Consider the following 10,000-nt stretch of genomic DNA (forward strand, 5'->3'; position numbering starts at 1 on the left):
TACATATAAGCATATACAACCATAGATTAAGAAAAAATGAACGTTAAGTTACAATAATTAGTAATAGTTATAACAATCAATAACATATAAAAACACGTTATAATGATTAATAATAAATAAACAATTACTATGAAAATTATAGAAAACGAATATGGATTAATATTAATTTATTATCATCAGCATTATCATCATTATTGTGGTTTATCCTCACCATATTTCATTTTACTTTCCCATATCTCTTGCTATAATGTGATTCAGATAACGCATCATAACCATGCATACAATAAACCCCAAATAAATAATGCCAAAAATAAAATTAGTAATAAATTAGTACACGAAACACATTAAAAAGTGGAGCCCGGATAGCTCAGTCGGTAGAGCATTAGGCTTTTAACCTAAGGGTCCAGGGTTCAAGTCCCTGTTCGGGCGCGTTAATTTAGGTTCTTTTTTTATCAATGTTTTATCGGGCAAAGCTGTCCATTTTTCATTTTTTTAATCTAGATATTCGTGTCTGTTAGTATGTGTCAACGTTGTGTAAATAGCTAACAGATGGATAAATCTGTAGATAATTAACAGATGGACAAAATCTCTTAAGTTATGGGATCAATTTTTTCAAATTTGTTTTCATATATTTTGATTATGATTAATCAATTAGCATTTCTTGCTATATTTCTTTCTTGCTTCCATCTGCTTTTAAAGGAAAGTCTGGTTTGTAAGAGAGAGAATATTTTTTGACAAGGATTCGCGTCCAAATTTCAGAGAAAAAAAAACGAAAAATTCCGGAATTAATAGTGAAATCCTAATAATGACTTAAGAAAGTTCAGGAATAAAAATTGATCCAAAATTTCAGTCCAATTTTTTTTTTCCAGAAAGAAAAGAAAAACCCAAAAATCCCAAATAATCTAACAATATCGGATTATTTTTTGCCTCTTCCGAGAGAATTCCTTCCGATTCCGATTCCAGATTCCAGCCGAGAACGACCCACCTCGACCGCAGATTCCTGACGAAGGCCTAATCCCCATTCCGACGAGCACCGAACGCACACAGCGACGCACACGCCAAACGCACACAGCGACGCACACGCCAAACGCACACAGCGACGCACACGCCAAACGCACACAGCGACGCACACGCCAAACGCACACAGCGACGCACACGCCAAACGCACACAGCGACGCACACGCCAAACGCACACAGCGACGCACACGCCAAACGCACACAGCGACGCACACGCCAAACGCACACAGCGACGCACGCGACACCTACCATGAACGTATCCTTATCCTGGGGGCCTATCGAGGGGTCGACGGTCACCATGAAGTCCCCAGCGCGGTCAGGAAGCAGCCGTCTGATGAGGCCCATGACAGCGTCTGCCTGGACTTGGCTGGAGGAGCTCGGGGTCAGCCGCTTCAGGTGCGCTTCCCAGGGGCGGCCGTCGTCTGCTGGGGTTGCTGGCGAGATGGAGGGGAGGGGGGGTTGGTGCTGTTATTGTTATCATTATCATTATTACTATTACTGATGTGTTGCTGTTATTACCATTATCATTATTACTATTACTGGTGTGTTGCTGTTATTATCATTATTATTATTACTATTACTATTACGGATGTGTTGTTGTTATCATTATCTTATCATTATCATTATAATTATTACTATTACTGTTACTATTACTATTACTATTACTATAACTATTACTACTACTATAACTATTACTATTACTACTACTATTACTACTACTACTACTATTATTAATACTATTATCATTATTATTATCATTACGAATTATCATTATTTATTTATCTATTTATTGAAAAAATTCTGCCGCGTCAACATCTACGGCTCTTACCAACGTATACAAAATATAACAACAAGGCGAGTTTTGGGTCACGAAGCTCAGGTCAGGAAAGGTCATACAGCTTTACGACAAAGTATTGTGACGAAAAGGTTAAAAAATGAAAGAACAATAAGGACAAAATATGTTATATAAAGGCCGTAGAGAGCGCTGGAGATTAGTATGGTCGTGAAAAGGGTTAAAAAAAGGATTAGCAGAGGATTAGAAAACCGTTCAGGACTGACACAGAACCATCCTTTTATCCTTTCTCATACTTTAGGATTTTGGACAGAAGAAGGACGAGAAGAGAAGGAAAATGAAAAGTGGAGAAGAAATGACTGCGCAAAATGGAGAAGAAATGACAGTGCAAAATTAGTTGAGGTGAGAGCTGAGGTCAAAGGTTGAGGTGATGCTACCTTGGTTATTACTATTGTTATTATTGTTATTAGTATCAGTAATATTGTTATCATTATCATCACTGCATCTGCCAAGGAGGTTGTGGATTTGGTAGCACTGGTTAGTGTGTTTGTTCGTTAGCAGGATAACTCAAAAAGTTATGAAACATATTTTTAGGACTTTTTTACCAGATTCGGATCCAGGATTTTGTTTTTACCGATTCATTAGCATTGCGAGATACGGACAACTTTTTGGCGTTCATTTTTTTTACTTTTATGTAATTCAAGTGAAAATATTTTCATTGCATGTGACTTTATTGCCTTGGCGGATCATCATAATTATCATCATTATTATTATTATTGTTGTTGTTGTTGTTATGGCCATTATTATTAGTATTAGTATTGTTTCTATCATTACTGCTATTATTATTACTACTATTATTATCTTTATCCCCATTATAATTACTGTTATCATCATTATCATCATCATCATCAGCAGCAGCAGCAGCAGCAGCATCACCATCACCATCACCATCAACATCATCATTATTATTACTGGTGGTGGTATTGTTAGTTATGTTGCTATTGTTGTTTTTGTTATAATAAACATTATGCTATCACTATCGTTGTTGACATAATGCGGATTATATTCCCATTTATGTTTTTTTTATAAGAATCACTAAAATAATCATACGATTTCGCAGGCAAACTCCCCCTCCCCCCTCTCCCCCCCCTCTCCATACCGCTACCCACGCCTCTACCTGTTTCCAAAGACTAACACGTTTTTCCTCTTTAATAAAAGATGTTTCTTCCTCTTTAATAAATTAGGTTTCTTCCTCTTTGAAAAGACGTTTATTACTCTTTAAAAAACGTTTCTTCCTTTTTAAAAAAAAAACGTTTATTTCTCTTTTAAAAAGACGTTTATTCTTCTTCAGAAAATACGTTTATTCCTCTTAAAAAAAAAAAAGACATTTCTTGAGAAAAATATGTCTATTCCTCTATTAACAAGACATTTATTCCTCTTAAAAAAAAAAGTTTAATCCTCTTTAAAAAAAAAAAGACGTTAAGTCCTCTTGAAAAAGACGTCGATTCCTCTTTAAAAAAATAATCATCTTTAAAAAAAAGCGTTTAATCCTCTTTAAAAAGCGTTTATTCCTCTTCAAAAAAGACGCTTATTCCTCTTTTGCATAGACGTTTAATCCTCTTAAAAAAAAAAAAAAAACGTTTATTCCTCTTTAAAAAAGCGTTTATTGCTCTTAAAAGAAGACGTTTATTCCTCTTGAAATAAGACGTTTATTCCTCTTGAAAGAAGACGTTTATTCCTCTTGAAAGAAGACGTTTATTCCTCTTGAAAGAAGACGTTTATTCCTCTTTAAACAAGACGTTTATTCCTCTTGAAAGAAGACGTTTATTCCTCTTGAAATAAGACGTTTATTCCTCTTGAAAGAAGACGTTTATTCCTCTTGAAAGAAGACGTTTATTCCTCTTTAAACAAGACGTTTATTCCTCTTTAAAAAAAACGTTTATTCCTCTTGAAAAAAGACATTTATTCCTCTTTTAAAAAGACGTTTAATCCTCTTGAAAAAAGACGTTTATTCCTCTTGAAAAAAGACGTCTATTCCTCTATTAACAAGACATTTATTTCTCTTTTCCAATAAACGTTTAATAAATTTTAATAAAAGACGTTTATTCCTCTTGAAAAAAGACATCTATTCCTCTTTACATCCGGGATCCGAAATTTTGGTGACCTGGTCGCGCTGTGTTGAGAAATTTTCTTTATATTTCAAATGTTTTCTGATTTTATCGTTTAAGCGTATTATGGAATTGATGTTGGTTTGTTCGCCTATTCGAACGCCAAGCATCTTTTTAACGTTGATAATATTCCATTTTGTTATATTATTTCATTATTTTTTGCTATTTTACATTGTCTACGCGCCTCTGTCTTTACTATTTCTTTCTTTTCTTTTCTTTTTCATTTTATTTTCAGCAAATTTAACTATCTTTTCTTTTTGTTTACGTCTTTCAACAAATGAACCGTATCTTTTCCTTTCGTTCATTAGTTTCAACACTTCAATCGTGTCTTGTCATACTGCTTATTTCTTTCAACCAAATTCAACCAAATTCACATCCATAAACATTGCCAATTTTCACATCCTTCGTTCAACATCTATAGAATGGAGACGCAAATACTAATTTTTAATATTTGTTGATTGGTCGAAATAAAACTTTGAGTGATCGGTTGCGAAAGTTTGTTCTCTCGATTTAAAAGGATTATGGATTCTATTTCGGGGTCTTTCGAGTTTTAAAAAAAAATCAGGTGCAATTATTTTTTTTTAAAGTTCAATTTCTCACCTGCAAGAATCACTTTTTGATTCATATTTTCTCCTGAAAAATTACTTTTTGATTTTTATTTCCAATTATTTCCTTCAAGTGACAACAATAATATTACGTTTATTCCTCCTTTCGTAAAACCTGATCATAACATGTTTTCACGTAATATATTTTCTTGCTCTTTCTTGCCCCTTAGCGTCTGCATTTCCTATGCATTTTTTAAAACATTTCTTCTGCTAAAATGACTTCATTTAAATGTTCCGGTTTAGCAAAATAGATGTATTTCTCTGAACGTAAAATCCTAACTGTATTTTCTTTTTCTTTTTTTCTTCTTTTCTTCTTTTTTTCTTTTCATTTCCAGTCTTGCTTTTAGTGCAAGTTTAGATTTTCTTTACATTTACTTTTCGCAAACTCTGTCGCTTTGTTTAATTGACTTCCATTCTATTCTAAAGTTAATTAACATTTTACAGGCTTCCTTTTCTAGCAATTTCATTACTTTGGCAAAAGTAATGGCCTATAAATTAATATTTTCCCCCTCGTCCCGTAATTGAAATAGCGCGCACATACACACAGACACACACGCGCACGCGCGCGCGCACACACATACACACACACACACTCACACACACACACGGAGCTAGTCTTTCCTTACCTCGTTCTCTCTCTCTCTCTCTCTCTCTCTCTCTCTCTCTCTCTCTCTCTCTCTCTCTCTCTCTCTCTCTCTCTCTCTCTCCCAATGTCTCCTTTTTTCTCTCTCTCTCCCTTTCTCTCCCTCTCTCTCTCTCTCTCTCTCTCTCTCTCTCTCTCTCTCTCTCTCTCTCTCTCTCTCTCTCTCTCTCCCTCCCTCTCTCTCTCTCCCTCCCTCTCTCTCTCTCTCCTCTCTCTCTCTCTCCCTCCCTCTCTCTCTCTCCCTCCCTCTCTCTCTCTCCTTCTCTCTCTCTCCCCACCTCTCTCTCTCTCCCTCCCTCCTCTCTCTCCCTCTCTCTCTCTCTCTCTCTCCCTCCTCTCTCTCTCTCTCTCCCTCTTCTCTCCCTCCCTCTCTCTCTCTCCCTCCCTCTCTTCTCTCCCTCCTCTCTTTCTCTCCCTCTCTCTCTCTCTCTCCCTCTCTCCTTCTCTCCCTCTCTCTCTCTCTCCCTCTCTCCTTCTCTCCCTCTCTCTCCTTCTCTCCCTCTCTCCTTCTCTCCCTCTCTCATTCCCTCTCTCTCTCTCTCTCCCTCCTTCTCTCCTCCCTCTCTCTCTCTCCCTCCCTCTCCCTCTCTCCTTCTCTCTCCCTCTCTCTCCTTCTCTCCCTCTCTCCTTCTCTCCTTCTCTCCCTCTCTCCTTCTCTCCCCCTCTCCTTCTCTCCCCCTCTCCTTCTCCCTTCCTCCCTCTCCTCTCTCCCTCTCTCTCCTCTCCCTCTCTCCTTCTCTCCTTCTCTCCTTCTCTCCCTCTCTCCTTCTCTCCCTCTCTCCCTCTCTCCCTCTCCTCTCTTCTCTCCCTCTCTCCTTTCTCTTCCCTCTCTCTCCTTCTCTCCCTCTCTCCTTCTCTCCTTCTCTCCTCTTTCTCTCCTTCTCTCCTCCCTCTCTCCTTCTCTCCTCCCTCTCTCCTTCTCTCCTCTCCTCCCTCTCTCCTTCTCTCCTCCCTCTCTCCTTCTCTCCTCCCTCTCTCCTTCTCTCCTCCCTCTCTCCTCTCTCCTCTCTCCCTCTCCCTCTCTCTCTCTCCTCTCTCCTTCTCTCCCTCTCTCCTTCTCTCCCTCTCTCCTCCCTCTATGTCTCCCTCTCTCCTTCCCTCCCTCCCTCTCTCCCTCCCTCCCTCTCTCCCTCCCTCCCTCCCTCCCTTCTCTCCCTCCCTCCCTCTCTCCTCCCTCTCTCTCACTCCCTCTCTCTCTCCTCTCTCTCACTCCCTCTCTCTCCCCTCCCTCTCCTCTCCATCCCTCTCTCCCCCTCTCCTCTCTCTCTCTCTCTCTCTCTCCCTCCCTCCCTCCCTCCCTCCCTCTCTCTCTCTCTCTCTCTCTCTCTCCTCTCTCTCTCTCTCTCTCTCTCTCTCTCTCTCTCTCCCCCTCCCTCCCTCCCTCCCTCCCTCCCTCCCTCCCTCCTCTCCTCCCTCCCTCTCTCTCTCTCTCTCTCTCTCTCTCTCTCTCTCTCTCTCTCTCTCTCTCTCTCTCTCTCCCTCCCTCCCTCCCTCCCTCCCTCTCTCTCTCTCTCTCTCCTTGTTATGATCTAGCGGGAAATTTTTGAAAGTTTATTCTAAATGTAACGATTTTTTCCAAGTCCCTTTTGGCGGGAAAATGATGAGCCGTTTTGTAGAAATATCACTGGCAACACTGGTTACTAAAGCACTATCTATTTACTAAACTGAGTGCTTACATATACATGTGCTTCTTTTAATTTTGCGTCTACGAAAAAAAAAATCTTATATTGATCTCAAGCGAAGCGAAATCAAAATCAGTAATACCTCGTCACTCATAATAATAATAATAGTAATAATAATAATAATAATAATAATAATAATAATAATAATAATAATAATAATAATAATAATAATAATAATAATAATAATAATAATAATAATAGTAACAATAATAATGATAATAATAATAATATTGATAATAATAATGATAATAACAATAATAATGACAATAATAATAATCATAATTATAAGTATTATTTTTATCATTATCATTATATTATTATAATCATTATATCATTATCATTATCATTATTACTATCATTATCATTATTATTATCACTATCAATACTAATAATAATAATAATAGCTTCCGTGTAGCTTAGTTGAGAGGATGGGGGGAGAAAATAAGGTATGAGATATGAAATGGTTCCACGTGACCTTTCGTTAGAGAAAACTACAGTATTTTAAGGAGTAACTATTCTATTCATCCCTAAAGCGTTTCTTTCCATTTGTCAAAGAACAGGACCAGGATTACTATTGGTTAGAATAAAAAAAAAGTATTCTTTCCTTTTCTACATATTATATCAGACATTATGAATGACTGTATCCATCCTTTTAAAGATTTTATTGATGTGATCACGACGAATAAAATGACGTTTATCTGTTTTAAATGCATTACTTGATTGTATAATTGACTTAAGATGGCAGTGGTAGTTGCCCAAAATTATGTTGGTAAATGAAAAGAAAGAAAGAAAGAAAGAAAGAAAGAAGAGAGAGAGAGAGAGAGAGAGAGAGAGAGAGAGAGAGAGAGAGAGAGAGAGAGAGAGAGAGAGAGAGAGAGAAAATATATATATATATATATATATATATATATATATATATATATATACATATATAATATATATATACATAATATATATAATATATATATATATATATATATTTTTTTTTTTTTTTTTTTTTCTTATATGCCATCTCCTACAACATGCATCATTTACGTACAGGATACCAGATATGAACTTATGGGAAAGGCAAGATCAGTAGCAACTCGAGATGTCATGGCATCTATTTTGACGATTGTTCAATGAAAATATAACAATTAAAATCATTATTTTCCATCCTTTTTGAAACCCGAAAAGACCAAAATGATCGACCCTATTCACAGAGCATCCGCAACTTTGCTGACGTCATCAAAACAAACCCACGTGTTCGTTTGTTTTTCTCCCAAAAATAGAATCAGACGCCATGACACCTCCTCGGGCTGCTACTGACCTAGCCTCTCCCATGAATTTCTGCTCCACTCACCTGCCGCAGCTGACACGAGGAGGCCGTGACACCTCCTCGTGATGCTACTGACTGATCTCACCCTTCCCATGAACTTCTACTCCACTCACCTGCCGCAGCTGACACGAGGAGGCCATGACACCTCCTCGAGCTGCTACTGACCTCGCCCTTCCCATGAACTTCTACTCCACTCACCTGCCGCAGCTGTAGCCACGAGGACGCCGAGGACGAACGTAAACAGAACGCCCATCTTGGCCTTCTTTGTCTTCCTGTCCTTTCCTTTTCGTCGCGCTCTCTGGGGAAATTAGGAATAAGTTTTGTAGCATGATAATGATTGTGTGTGCGTGTGTGTGTGTGTTTGTGTGTGTGTGGGGGGGGTTGTGTGTATTTGTGTGTTTGTGTGTATTTGTGTGTGTGTGTGTGTGTGTAGGGGTGTTTGTGTGTGTGTGTGTATTTGTTTGTGTGTGTGTGCTTGTTTGTGTGTGTTTGTGTGTGTTTTTTGTTTGTGTGTGTGTTTGTGTGTGTTTTTGTTTGTGTGTGTGTATGTGTCTGTGTGTGTGTGTGTGTATTTGTTTGTGTGTGTGTGTTTGTTTGTGTGTGTGTTTGTTTGTTTGTGTGTGTTTGTATGTGTGTGTCGTCTGTGTGTGTGCGTGTGTGTGTCCATCCACCCATGTGTCTCTATGTGTGTGCCTGTGCCTATGTACGTATTAGCGTGTGCGTACAAACAGAACACGTAAAGAGATAGCAAACCGGGCAAATAGATTGATAAATGTACATCTATCACATATATAAACAGATATGCATTAATTTCTGTGTACATACATGTCTGTATTTACGAATATTCATTGGGTCGGGCCTGGCACAATTTTAACAAACCGGCCGTATAAAGGCGCTGTCACACTAGCACTTTTTCCGTCATTTTTTTTTTACTTTTATTTAACTTAAATACATACATTCTCGAATATTGCTCTTGATCTGACTCTGCTTGGCTGAAAAGGTTGACGGAAAGGTTTTCAGACGGAAACGATCATTATCGTCTGACCGGAAAATCGACAATTCGCTAAAAAATGTGGAAAAAAAAACAGAAAATTGTCAAAAAATTGACGGAAAAAGTGCTAGAGTGAAATACACAAACAGTCAGAACACGCTATTTGTCCTCGGCCTCTCCCTTCCCCCCATATATACCCCTTACCCCATCTCCCATCCATACCCCTCCATCCTCCTTCCGACAAGGTCACCCCCCTGGTCTTCCCTCTCATCTGCCATGCACTCCTTGTCTCCCCCTGGCCTTCTGGTTCATCACCTCCGCATGGTCTGCACATAAACCCTGTGTTCATGACCATCGCACTCACTAACTCACTCACTCTCTCTCTCTCTCTCTCTCTCTCTCTCTCTCTCTCTCTCTCTCTCTCTCTCTCTCTCTCTCTCTCTCTCTCTCTCTCTCTCTATCTATATATCTATTTCTTCTCTCTCTCTCTTTCCCTCTCTTCTCTCTCTTTTTCTCTCCCTCTCTCCCTTTTTTTCTCTCTTTTCATTCTCTCTCTCTCTCTCTCTCTCTCTCTCTCTCTCTCTCTCTCTCTCTCTCTCCTCTCTCTCTCCCTCCCTCTCCCTCTCCCTCCCTCTCCCTCCCTCTCCCTCCCTCCTCCTCCCCTTCCTCCCTCCCTCCCTCCCTCCCCCTCCTCCCTCTCCCCCTCCCTCCTCCCTCCCTCTCCCCCTCTCCCCTCTCCCCTCCCCTCTCCTTCTCCACCTCTCCCTCTCCCTCTCTCTCAGT

General features: G+C 39.2%; 1 long non-coding RNA gene and 1 other non-coding gene across 2 annotated transcripts in view; one reads left to right on the forward strand and one right to left on the reverse strand.

Annotated features, from left to right (window-relative positions):
• The first annotated feature begins 356 nt into the window (after window positions 1–356).
• On the forward strand, window positions 357–429 carry TRNAK-UUU (transfer RNA lysine (anticodon UUU)). The gene has a single exon. It is a non-coding gene; the product is annotated as a tRNA-Lys (tRNA).
• An 809-nt stretch (window positions 430–1,238) lies between these two features.
• The window catches only part of LOC138866440 (uncharacterized), a 17,631-nt gene continuing 8,869 nt past the window's right edge, over window positions 1,239–10,000 (reverse strand). Inside the window, exons 2-3 of the long non-coding RNA XR_011399572.1 lie at window positions 8,425–8,524; window positions 1,239–1,451 (exon numbers count right to left, since the gene is read on the reverse strand). This is a non-coding gene — a long non-coding RNA (uncharacterized lncRNA). The remainder of the gene's footprint in view (window positions 1,452–8,424; window positions 8,525–10,000) is intronic.

The sequence above is a fragment of the Penaeus vannamei genome, chromosome 25 (genome assembly GCF_042767895.1).
Source record: "Penaeus vannamei isolate JL-2024 chromosome 25, ASM4276789v1, whole genome shotgun sequence".
NCBI classification, from domain to species: Eukaryota; Metazoa; Arthropoda; class Malacostraca; order Decapoda; family Penaeidae; genus Penaeus; species Penaeus vannamei.